Genomic DNA, 12,146 nt, shown 5'->3' with positions numbered 1-12,146 from the left:
TTGGAAAGCAATTTGGAACTATGCCCAAAAAAGACATGCTAATCCTTTGATTCCATTATACTACTACTAGATACCCAAAGCAATCAAAGAGGAAAAGGATCTATATCATATATATCCAAAAATATTTATAATAATTCTTTCCATGGTAACCCAAAATTAGTAATTAAAAATTTAGGGGGGGTGGCTAAACATATAATGTTTATGATTGGAATAGAATATTATTGTGTCACAGCAAAATGATGAATTGTACAATTTCAGAGAACACTGGGAAGATCTCTATACACAGATGCATAATGAAGTCAGCAGAATGAGAACAACTGACACAATACTAATATAGAGAAAAAACTTTAGAACCCCAATCTAAATGATAAATGATAAACCCAGAAAACTGAAGATGAAACATACTACCCACATCTTCTTAAAGAGTTGATGGATTTAAAATGCAGAATGAAACAAACATTTTGGATTTGACCAATGTGAGATTTTTTTTACTGCTCTATTCATATTTGTTATTAGAGTTGTACATGCATGTGCATGTATGTTTGTGTGTGAGTTTTTTAATGTTGTCCAATAGGGGAGAGGCCATGAGAGGGAGAAATAATAAGTATTTATTAAAATTAATGAATAATAAAAACAAAATAATATTTTTAAAAGAAAAAATTGAAAAGAATGAAAATGAAAAAGGCTCCCTTTGGGAAGAAATCTGATTAGAGGTAAAAATAACATGAAAAACAAAAAATTGAGAAGGCAGATAAAATTGGTATTAGATGAAAAACTAATAGGATGAATGTTTTCTTATTGCAATAAACTGGATTGTGTTAAATGACTTTGATTTGATTTTTAAGCAGATTTGAATTGTTGCCTGACAAAATGAACTTCCCAGGTTCTTTCACCTATTTTCTCCTGAAAAGGTAAAATAATTATTCTAATTGTTTTGGAACTGCTATGCCAAACCAGACTAATAGTTCATTTAGATTCAAACTGATGCTGGATGGCAATGAAATTAAAACTAAATATTATACTAAGATTATCTGTCCTTTGATAAAGCACTTTTTGTCACTAAGCAGACATGTAGGACATCTACAAGGGAGATGATATGCAGAGATGTATGTGTAGCTAGTACTTGGAAGCTTTAGGAGGACTGCTCACAGTTGAGGGATTTGCACTGTGAGTTAAGAAGATCTTTCATTGGGAGAAGTACCAGAAGAGTTGATGACTTCTTGAATATGGAAAAAAAAGGAATGAATGCTCTCTCTCTCTCTCTCTCTCTCTCTCTCTCTCTCTCTCTCTCACACACACACACACACACACACACACACACACACAAACACACACCCCTTTTCTGGCTATTAAGGACCTCAAATTGACTCATTCTGCCACAAATCACATCTCAAGGATACAGATTGAAATAGTCCTATGTGATTTGAAACTAGAAAGGAAGAGAGAGGGAGAGGGTTTAGCACTAATTTGTCAATCAATCTTACACAAACTTTCAGATTCTCAGTTTCCTCATCTGTAAAATGAGGTGGGATTGGGCAAGATAAACTCAGAGGTCCCTTTTGGCTCTAGGAGGAATCTGTGGTTCAATTAATGTCCATCCTCTCCTGTTTCCCAGCTCTCCAAAGCAAAACTACACAAGTTAAGGAAATTAAATTCTAATTGCAATTACCACACTTTGAACAAGTTAGAAGAGTTAGTTCTGTCCTTGAAGATCAAAAACTTCCAGACTACATTAGAATTCATATTTACATAGACTTGATAGGAAAATTCATGAAAATTCCATATTAAGAAAACACTCATCTAACAAGGAAACTATAAAGTTTAATTCTAAGTATTTCTCTTTGGAGGACTTCCTTTATCTATCACTCAGAAGCCTTCACAATCAGGAAAAGCAATTCCTCTGACCTCAATGGCTGCATTTTTAACCTTATAACTTGTCTAGCATCATGTAAAATAACCAATCTCTCCTACTTCCTCCAGGCAGACTGCATGTTATTGTCCCAGTTTGGAGAGTTACCCAACCTAGTAATACAGATTGCCAAGGAAGATTTCAAAAATCTACCTTCCCTCTATCTCCACAGAAAGATTTTCCAAGTCTTCATTTTTCTTTCTACCCCTATCTTCAAATGCCAGTATGACTCCCATTATCTTCTAGAGAATCAGAGAGTCTTCAAGTTAGATTTACAAGTCTCTCCTTGAATTATGTATATTAAACATTCTAGCATATATACCAAAGTGAAAATGGATTTTGTTAAATTATCTTGAGTGTTTCATCTTGACTTCTTCCTTTTTGTTAGAATGCCATCCCTCTTAGATGCAACAGAGTTCACTAAGTTTCCCACTATTCCTCCATTTGCCTACCTGGCACATATCACTGCCCTACTAATACTAATATTATGGCTGTAGCCAATAATAAAATAAAAAATGAATTGACTCTGTGAAGCTTGAACATTGAAGTTTTTCTGAGTGATGGGAAACACTTTAGTAAAGTATGAAAGTTCTTTCTATCCTGTCCTATACCCTAACAAACATGGGAAAGAAAAGTACCTAGTTAGCTAAATAATCATATGGAAATGTGTATTACTCATCAGCAAAAAGTTTTCCAGGACTCAGAAGGCTTCCTGAAGGTCTAAAAACTGAGATTGGGATTGCAAAAAGATAAGAAAATCCCCAAGTGGTTCAGCTCCAAATCGACATGGTTAGGTTCTGGTGCCATAAATTATTTATAAATTGTCTTTGAGGATCAGAAGGTAACAAAGAACAGAAATAGAGACCACAAGGACCAGTATGAATAGGGTAGACCCTAGGAAGAGAGAGTACCATATAGTCTGGAATATAGCCATTTGCTTTTTGTTTTGTTTTTTAATGAATTAGACTTGTGGTTTCATCTGTAGGAATTTCTGTAGGGAAAATTCCACTACCAATGCCAGTTGGCACATTCTCTGCCACTGACAGTCTTAGAGAATTGCTTAGGGCATAGCAAGGTTGAGTAATTTATTGTAGATCTCACAGTCAATGTGTGAAAGACAGGTCTTGAACCTTGGTCTGCCTGGCTGCAAGACTTCTTCTCTATCCAGTACACCCTATTTCATCTCTTTCTTTTAGGAGCACATCTTGAATCTGTATACTCTTCTTCTCTGTCAACAAATACCTGTGCTTAAAGTCAAGAGAGCAGAGATGTGGTAAATGGAAAATAAAATTAAGAACCTGATTCAAGCCCCAAGATACAGTAGCAAAAACAACTAGCAAAGAAAAATAGTAAAGGCTAGGGTTATAGTGAAGATTACACAATTAAGGCATTATGATCTAAGAAATCAATAAACTAAGAAGGTTCAGGGAACAAAAAGGCTACATGGGATGCCACAAGTCAGAGTGAGAAAAAAGTAGTTAGAGAGCAATGAAAATGTAGAAAAGAGTAAAGGAAAAATACCTTGGACATAATGGCAAATTTTCAGATCAATTCTGAGAAAAAGTTTGTGCCCTGAGGGAAAAAATAACATGTTTCTTGCAAGGCACATGGTTAGGATTGAGTCCTTTACAGAAGAACACCCAGAAGACAGATATCTAGTCTATCCTCTTAACTAATGCATGAATGTTCTCTCCCTATAATAATCCCTATAGAGAATTCATCAAATCTTCTTTTTTAATACCTGGAATGATGGAGAAATTGTGACCGAATTATATGGAAGAGAAGAAAGGACAGAAGTGATCTTGTCTAACCCATAACTAAAAGGAATTCAAATCACAATGAAAAAAGACATGTTCATCAACCTCATCTTAAATCCATCTTTTCTCAAAGTGACCTCTTCCACTTCAGGGAAGCTCTAATTATCAGAAGATTTTTCCTTTTGATTCTTGATTTACCTGATTTGCTCTTGGTGATGCCTCTGGGGCCAAAGAAAATAAACCAAAGTCCTCTTTCATATGATCATGTGACCCTTCAACTACATGAACATATTTAACATGTCCCCTTGACAGTTAGGAAAAGTACTGGTTAGGGTTCTGAGGCTGGAGTCAGGAGGACATGAGCTCAAATCTGGCCTCAGACACTTACTAGCCAGGTGACCCTGGACAAGTCACTTCCCTCTGTTTATCTCAGTTTCCTCATCTGTAAAATGACCTCAAATGGGGCCCCAGAAAGAAGAACATTCCAAACAGGGGAAAAAGAAAATTCAAAGGGATAGAGAAGGAAGAAACAAAATGTCTTATTTTAGGATGATAGTGTGTGAGGAGATTAAAATATAAACAAATTGAAGAGGTAGGAAAAGAACAAGGTGAGAAGAGTTTTAAATGTCAAAAAAAACTTGATATTTGACCCTGAAGTAATAAGTCAATGGGGAGCTTTGGGGGGGGCAGGGCAGGGGGGAGAGGGGAGAGAGGAACAGTGACATGGTCTGAAATGAGTTTTAAGAAAATCACTTTGATAGCTAAGTGGAAGACAAAAGTGAAGTGAAGTGAAGTGAAGAGAAAAGACAAGGAACCAAATAGAAGTCTATTACAATAACCTCCTAGTATACTTAGACAATTCCCTTTCTTCTGCTCATTAGAATTCTCACAGAATTTCAGTCTTGAGAGTTTGCCTTCCTTCAAAGGATTTTTACCCAGAGAATTCTACTTTTCTCTAGGAGTCAAATCAGACCCTTCTTGGATTTCCCCTCCTCTATCACAAATTAAGATGGGGAGGAAGTCACTTCCCAAATTTTCCATTATGTTCCCCCCCCTCCCCCAGTCTGATTTCTGGCTCCCCCAGGTCCTTCTTGTTGGAACCTGTTAGTCCAGAATACCATTGTTTTGTTTTCATTCTGAAGAAGAAAGTACTTGTCTACCCACTGGCAACAAACTTCCCATTCTCCTCAGAAATCTCAGTAGAAAACCACAGACAAACAAGATGCTGAAAAAAAAACCTTTTTTTTTGAAATATATGACAAATAAGAGAGAACCATGTAGACTGACTGTTAAACCAATCTCTGATGTTGGAGTCAAAGCATCAGAGAGTAGATAGCCTCCCATATCTAGAATTGCATATTACCAATAACTCACTTTCACATAAACTCAGTAGTCAAGCTGAGTGTCCTTCCTTTGCTCTCAGTTAAGTGACTGGAAAACTAATTAAATTTAATTTTATAGCTATCCTAAATAATAGTTGCTTTGGTGGTTTCTTGGACTGAATCTGCCTCACAAGGCTTGTTTAAAATCCCCTAGACCCACAAAGAGATTCAAGTAATATCTAAATAGAGTAGTTTGACTGGAATCCAAATTTTTCTGATCATGCTTTTCTGCATGTTTCATCATTGGTGAAAGAGAAATTGACACTGTACACCAGGCTCAGGAATAATCCTCTGCGCAAAGTAAATTATTCATCCACAAATAGCTAGAGGGCTCCAGAATTATGGCATAGAACTTTATTCCTCCACCTTCAATCCAAGCCAAACTGAAAGTAGCAGGTGAATAACAGAAAGCTTTCTTGCCTCTGTTGTTTTTTAGTCATTTCAGTTCTGTCCAACTGTTCATGATCTCATTTGGGGTTTTCTTGGCAAAGTCATCGGCCATTTCTTTCTCCAGCTCACTCAACAGAAGAGGAAACTGGAAGAAAAAGAGTTAAGGACTTACCCAGGATCACACAGTTAGTAAGTGTCTGAGGTCAGATTTGAACTCACAAAGATGAATCTTCTTGATTCTAGGGCAGGGCTCTATTCACCATGCTACCTAATTACCCAAGCCAAGGAAAGAGGATGACACTTCTCAAATCTGCCCATTATTTAGATAAGGACTAGCTAGAAATTTCAGGGGCATGGGTCATTGTAATTGTATAAGCTTTTAGCAAGCTTAATGAAATTTCTTCTTATAGATGGAATAATTTAAAATGTATGATTGTTCAAAATACAAAATACAAACCTATATTAAGAGCCTACTATGTCCTAGGCACAACACAGTGCCAGATTTAAATAAGAAAAAGACAATCCTGACTCAAGGAGCTTACAATCTAATGGGGGAAAACAACATTCAAAAGGAGCTGAAAATGGAGTGGAGGAAAGGGAAATAAGAAGTATGTTGTTCTATGGATTTTAAACCAAGCAGATAAACTGTTGGAAATGAATTGCAATAACTCTTGTACTGACATTGAATTATGGGAATTATTAATGAATGAAATAAGAAAATACTTGTGATAAGAGAAATGCATTACAGTTTTAAAGACTAAAAAAATCAGGACATGACATTCATATAGGTGGTCCCGTGGTTACACTGCTGTACCTGGAGGCAGGAAGACCTGATTTTGAATCCTACATCAGAGATTTATTAGCATTGTGATCCTGGAAAAGTCACTTAATTTGCCTCAGTCTCATCTTCCACATTTGCAAAATGGAGATAATAATAGTACCTATTTCACAGGATGATTGTAAGTATCAAATGTGATAACATATGGGAGTTCTTCCCTTATGTAGCTTAATAATAAATACTAGCTGTTATTATTAGTACTCGTTGCATCCATGAAGAAATATCCCATTTACTGTGCATGTCTTCAGAGAGGAGAACTAAAAGCAAAAAGAGAAGATACAGAGCTGTAGATTTGGCTCAATTAACTAGTACTGTCTCCAATGAAATTAGATGCTTCAGGAAGTAGTGAGCTCTCCATTGCTAGAGGTCTGTTCTCAGAATTGAAAATGAAGCCACTCATCAGAGATGGTGTCATTTGAGTTGTCTTCCAACTCTTAGAGTCTGTGATATCGAAAACTATAAAAAGTCTATACCCAAATTAATTGCAAGGGGCCTGTGGAGGAAGATACCATTTGCATCCAGATAAAGAGCTGACTATTCATATACATACCCACACATATTATGTCTAACAATAGCCATCTTGAAGATGGGAGAGGGAAAAAAAGGGGGGGACAATGAAAACTTTGTTGTGTACTTAAAAGTAATAGCAAATTAAACATCATAGATCAGCAGTTTCAGTGCAGTCTTCTTTTTTTCTACTCTACTTTGTTAAAGAAATACTTATTTTATTTATTTTGTTCAGAATAAATAATAATAATAATAATAAAATAATCTGTAATTCAACATTTATGAATGTGTCACTACTAGTGTAGTTTGGTTGGGGGTTCTGCCATTTACAAAGTTGATCTGTCTCTTCTGGTCAATACCTCACTTAGGTCACTAACTACTATTTGACCTTCATTTTCAAAGAAGAACACAACATCAGGGAGGTGGTGCCATGACAAGCACATGAACTGGATTTGGTAAGGGGGTGCTGTGCTAAGTCACCAGCCTCACTTTTTTCTCCAGGGCCATCTGGGTCCAGTGGCCAGATAGGAATCAGGATAACTGGAGATGGCCCTGGATGTGAGGTAATCAGGGTTAAGTGACTTGCCCAAGGTCACACAGCTAATAAGCGTTAGAGGATAGATTCGAGCTCGCATCCTCCTGATTCCAAGGCCAGTGTTCTATCCACTGCACCATCTAGCTGCCTGATTCACTAACTACTACACAGATGTCAAATGGCATAATGTGGTGCTTACCACATACAAAAAGGATGCCCTAAATCAGAGATATGTTGAAGTCAGCTTGAACTGAAGATTGAGAATTGGTTTTTACATTTTTCAATATGAGTATTTACATTTCAGAAATAGGCAAATATCAATTAGGTTTTGATTTATTGTCTTGTTAACTGTTTAGGCTTAAAAAGAAAATGTTAATTATTCACACACACACATATATAATATATATATAAACATAGAGAAACACATATATATGCCTAAATATGTGTATGAATATTCATTATGTATGTATGTATGTATGTATTAATACATATATAGAACTTGGACAATTAGGCAGAGCAGTAGCTAGAGTATTAGACCTAGAATCAGAAAAAACTGAGTTCAAATTTTGCCTCAAAAATAGCAAAGTGAATTGGGCCAAGTCAATTAACCATTGCTTGCTTCAGTTTCTTCTTCTATAAAATAAGCTAGAGAAAGAATGGCAAACCACTCCAGTACCTTTGTCAAGAAAACTCCAAATGGGGTCATGAAGAATTGGACATGCCTGAAAAGACTCAACAACAATAATATGAAACTTAAAACTATGCCCTTATATACATTATCTTTCACACATAGCTGGAGTTATTCTTCCACTTGTGGTATTAGATTGGTGTTGAATCATCCACACTTTCTTGCTACATAGTTTCAAGGCCAATAATATCCCTTTGGTAAAATTTAGGAATGTAGTCTGTGGACAAAGTACCAGAGGCAATACTAGCTGAACATGAGCTCTAATATTAAATAATTAGCTATAGAAACATAATATATTGCTATAGCTACATAGACAAAGTAATGCAAAGTGATGTTTAATCCTAATATTTTAGTTGGGAGGGATTACAGAGTTTGTGTAGTTCCAATCTCTGACTTTTTCAGGAGAAAAAATTCAGGTAAAGTAAATGACTTGGCCAAAGTCAAATATATGCATAGAGCCTCTCTTGATGAAACTAAGACTAGACTTTCTTCTTGTTTAGACTTTAATTGTAGCTAGGGCTAGATAAAAGGATTTTATTCCTTTAGTTTTGAAATTTTATTCGAATTATACTATCTTTGAATATGACAGGTAGCAATGTGATCTTCATAGTCTTTTACTTCTTATGGTTCTGCCAACCTCATTGCTTGCCTTTTTCCAATAGTAATAACAAATTAGTACTGTCAACCTCATTCTTGCTTCACCCATAGCACTTGATCAATTAGTAAAAGGCATCTATTAGCTTCTACTTCCAGTGAACACCAAATGGTGGGAAGCCAGTGCTGTAGGAGGAGCAGGAGGCCCTGGGAGCCCAGGAGTCAGAGGCCAAGGTGTCTACCATGGTGGCTTCTACCACGGTGGCTTCGGCAGTGGAGGTCAAGGGAGGGGCCGGGGTCCTGGTCGAGGCTGTGGGGCCCAGGGAGGAAAGGCTGAAGACAAGAAGTGGGTTCCTGTTACTAGTCAAGGACATGAAGATCAAGTCCTACCAAGGAGTCTGAGATCATACATTTCTTCCAGGGATCTTCATTGAAAGATGAGGCTCTGAAGATCATGCCAGTTCAGAAACAAACTAGAGCTGGACAACATAACAGGTTCAAGGCTTTTGTGACATTGGCGACTATAATGGCCAAATTGGTCTGGGTGTCAAGTGTTCCAAGGAAGTGGCCACAGCTATTGGTGTTGCTATCATTCTGGCCAAGTTTTCCATCATTCCTGTGAGATCTGGCTACTGAGCGAACAATATTGGCAAGCCTCACATAGTGCCCTGCAAGGTCACTGGGCGATATGAATGATTCTGGTGCACCTGATCCCCACCCCTAGAGGTGCTGGCATTATTTCGGCCCCTGTGCCTAAGAAGCTCTTAATGATGACTGGAATTGATGGCTGCTACACTTCTGCAAGAGGCCGTACTGCAACTCTGGGCAACTTTGCTAAAGCTACCTTTGATGCCATCTCTAAAACTACAGCTACCTAACCCCAGACCTGTGGAAGGATACTGTGTTCACTAAGTCTCCCTATCAGGAATCCACCTATCATCTTGTGAAGACTCACACTAGAGTGTCTGTTCAGAGGACCCAGGCAGCTGCTATGGCAACCACATAGATTTGTTTTTTTTATAAACAAGGAATAAATTGAACTAAGACTGCTTAAACAAAAAGCATCTATTAAACACTTATCAGATGCTAGGCACTGGGCTAAGAGCAGGATATATAAATACAAGCAAAAAGTCCCTACCTTCAAAAAATTTAGAGTCTAATGGGGAAAGATTATACTTAAAAAGAAGTTACTGTTCAGTTTATGAGATAAGTTATTAATGATATACAAAATCCATTTGTTAGAGACTGTCTCCTCACTGATGCTTCAATTCCATTAACAGAGATTGATTTAACAGTCCTCATAGTTCTCTCTTATGCTACCATGTATTTCTCAAAAATCATTTTTCAGAATCTTGTTTGTGTGTGATTTTTCTATTGAAGAGATTTAGAGGAAAATGGGAAGTTTGCTGCCAATGGGGAAGACAAGCACTTTTTTCTTCAGAATGTAAACAAAACAATGCTATTCTGGACTGATAGGTCCCAACAAGGAGGAACTAGTGGCAGAGGAGGGGTGGGGAATAATGATAAAATCCTAGAAGAATCTATTAGACTCCTAGATTTTGAGAGAATAGATTTTTAAGATTGTAGAGAAAGGAAAAGTAGAATTCCCTGAATGAAAAGCCTATGGAAGAAGTTAGCCCAGTAAGGAAGGCAAGCTTTCAAGACTGAAATTCTGTTGATATAAAATATATCAATTCTGAGAACAGAAGAAGAGGAATTGTTTAAGTATACCAGAAGACTATCTCAATAAACATCTGCTTGGTTCCTTGTCTCAAGCCTCTTCCCCCCTTCATTCTGCCCTTCACATAGCTACCAAAGTTATTCTATTAAATCTCTTTTCTGACCAGGCCACTGCTCTTCCCTCCATTTCAGAAAAGGGAAGAGGGGTGAGGAATGAAAGTTTTATGCTTGGATACAGCTCGGTGGGAAGAAAAGACTTGCTGGTTTGGGCATATGCCTTATATTGAGATTCAGAGAAAATCCTTCCACTCAAAGGGAGAGCAGGGAGGTATATTTCCAAAGTGTGAATCCCAGGTTTAGAATTATCTTTCAGCTACGCAAAAAAGATGTGCATACCCTTTGATCCAGAAATACCACTACTGGGTCTATACCCTGAAGAGATGATTGAAAAAGGGTAAAAGCATCACTTATACAAAAATATTAATAGCAGCCCTGTTTGTGGTGGCAAAGAATTGGAAATCAAGTCAATGTCCTTCAGTTGGGGAAATGGCCTAGAAAACTGTGGTATATATATTTGTCATGGAACACTATTGTTCTAGAAACCAGGAGGGATGGAAATTCAAGGAAGCCTGGAGGGATTTGCATGAACTGATGCTGAGTGAGATGAGCAGAACCAGAAAGACATTGTACACCCTAACAGCAACATGGGGAGGGCGATGATCAACCTTGATGGACTTGTTCATTCCATCAGTGCAACAATCAGGGACAATTTGGGGCTGTCAGCAATGGAGAATGCCATCTGTATCCAGAGAAAGAACTGTGGAGTTTGAACAAAGACCAAAGACTATTACCTTTAATTTAGGAAAAAAACTGATATCTTACTGTCTGATCTTTCTATCTCTTATACTTTATGCTTCTTCCTTAACAATATGATTTCTCCTCATCACATTTAATTTGGATCAATATATACCATGGAAACAATGTAAAGACTGACAAATTGCCGTCTGGGGGGTGGGGGAGGGAAGTAAGATCAGGGGAAAATTGTAAAACTCAAAATAAATAAAATCTTTTAAAAAAAAGAATTACCTTTCAGAATAAAGTTTTCTAGATAATGACTGAGATCTCTGGAGAGCAGTATAGTGAAAGAAGATACTTTTCCACTTTAGTTAGAAGTATATTGGAATTGGAGAGAATATTATTTTGGAAATCAGAAGAAAGTTGAATTCTTTTTTTAATTTTTTATTTTACTTTAAGGCAATGGGGTTAAGTGACTTGACCAAGGTCGCCCAGCTAGGCAATTATTAAGTGTCTGAAGCTGGATTTGAACTCAGATCCTCCTAACTCTAGAGCTGGTACATTATTCACTGCGCCACCTAGCTGCCCTGAATTCTTATTCCTATTTTACCAATCAGAGAGTTGGTGAAGATAACCTTAAGTCATTTAATCTCTAGATACTTGGTTTTCTCATCCATAAAATAATTAGATGAATTGTGAAATTTTTCCCAATGTTGCCTTTCTATGATTCTACAGTTAAGAGCAAACTAAATAGCATTGCCTGGCTGAACTATCAAATAATATCAGATCAGACAGAGTTAAAAAAATTAATTTTTTCAAAGAAAGACATCTGAGGAGCAGAGAAAAAGGCAGGGAATTTCCTGAGTTCTCACTTTCTCTTGGAAACAATGTTAAATCAAACCACAAAATAAATTCTGGAGCAGCAGAATTCATTAAAACATGGAATGAAAGGGGCAGTTAGGTGATGCAGTGGATAGAGAACATGCCCTGGAGTCAGGAGTACCTGACTTCAAATCCGGCCTCAGACACTTAGTAACTACCTAGCTGTGTGGCCTTGGGCAAGTCACTTAA

The 12,146-nt window shown here is 37.1% G+C and overlaps 1 pseudogene; it reads left to right on the top strand.

The window, feature by feature from the left end:
- Positions 1 to 10,834, top strand: part of LOC141506537 (small ribosomal subunit protein uS5 pseudogene) — a 47,497-nt pseudogene extending 36,663 nt beyond the window's left edge.
- The last annotated feature ends 1,312 nt before the right edge of the window (positions 10,835 to 12,146 follow it).

Source organism: Macrotis lagotis, chromosome 1 (assembly GCF_037893015.1).
Source record: "Macrotis lagotis isolate mMagLag1 chromosome 1, bilby.v1.9.chrom.fasta, whole genome shotgun sequence".
NCBI lineage: Eukaryota > Metazoa > Chordata > Mammalia > Peramelemorphia > Peramelidae > Macrotis > Macrotis lagotis.
The sequence above is the reverse complement of the archived record's forward strand: the minus strand, read 5'-3'. Positions and strand labels throughout refer to the sequence as shown.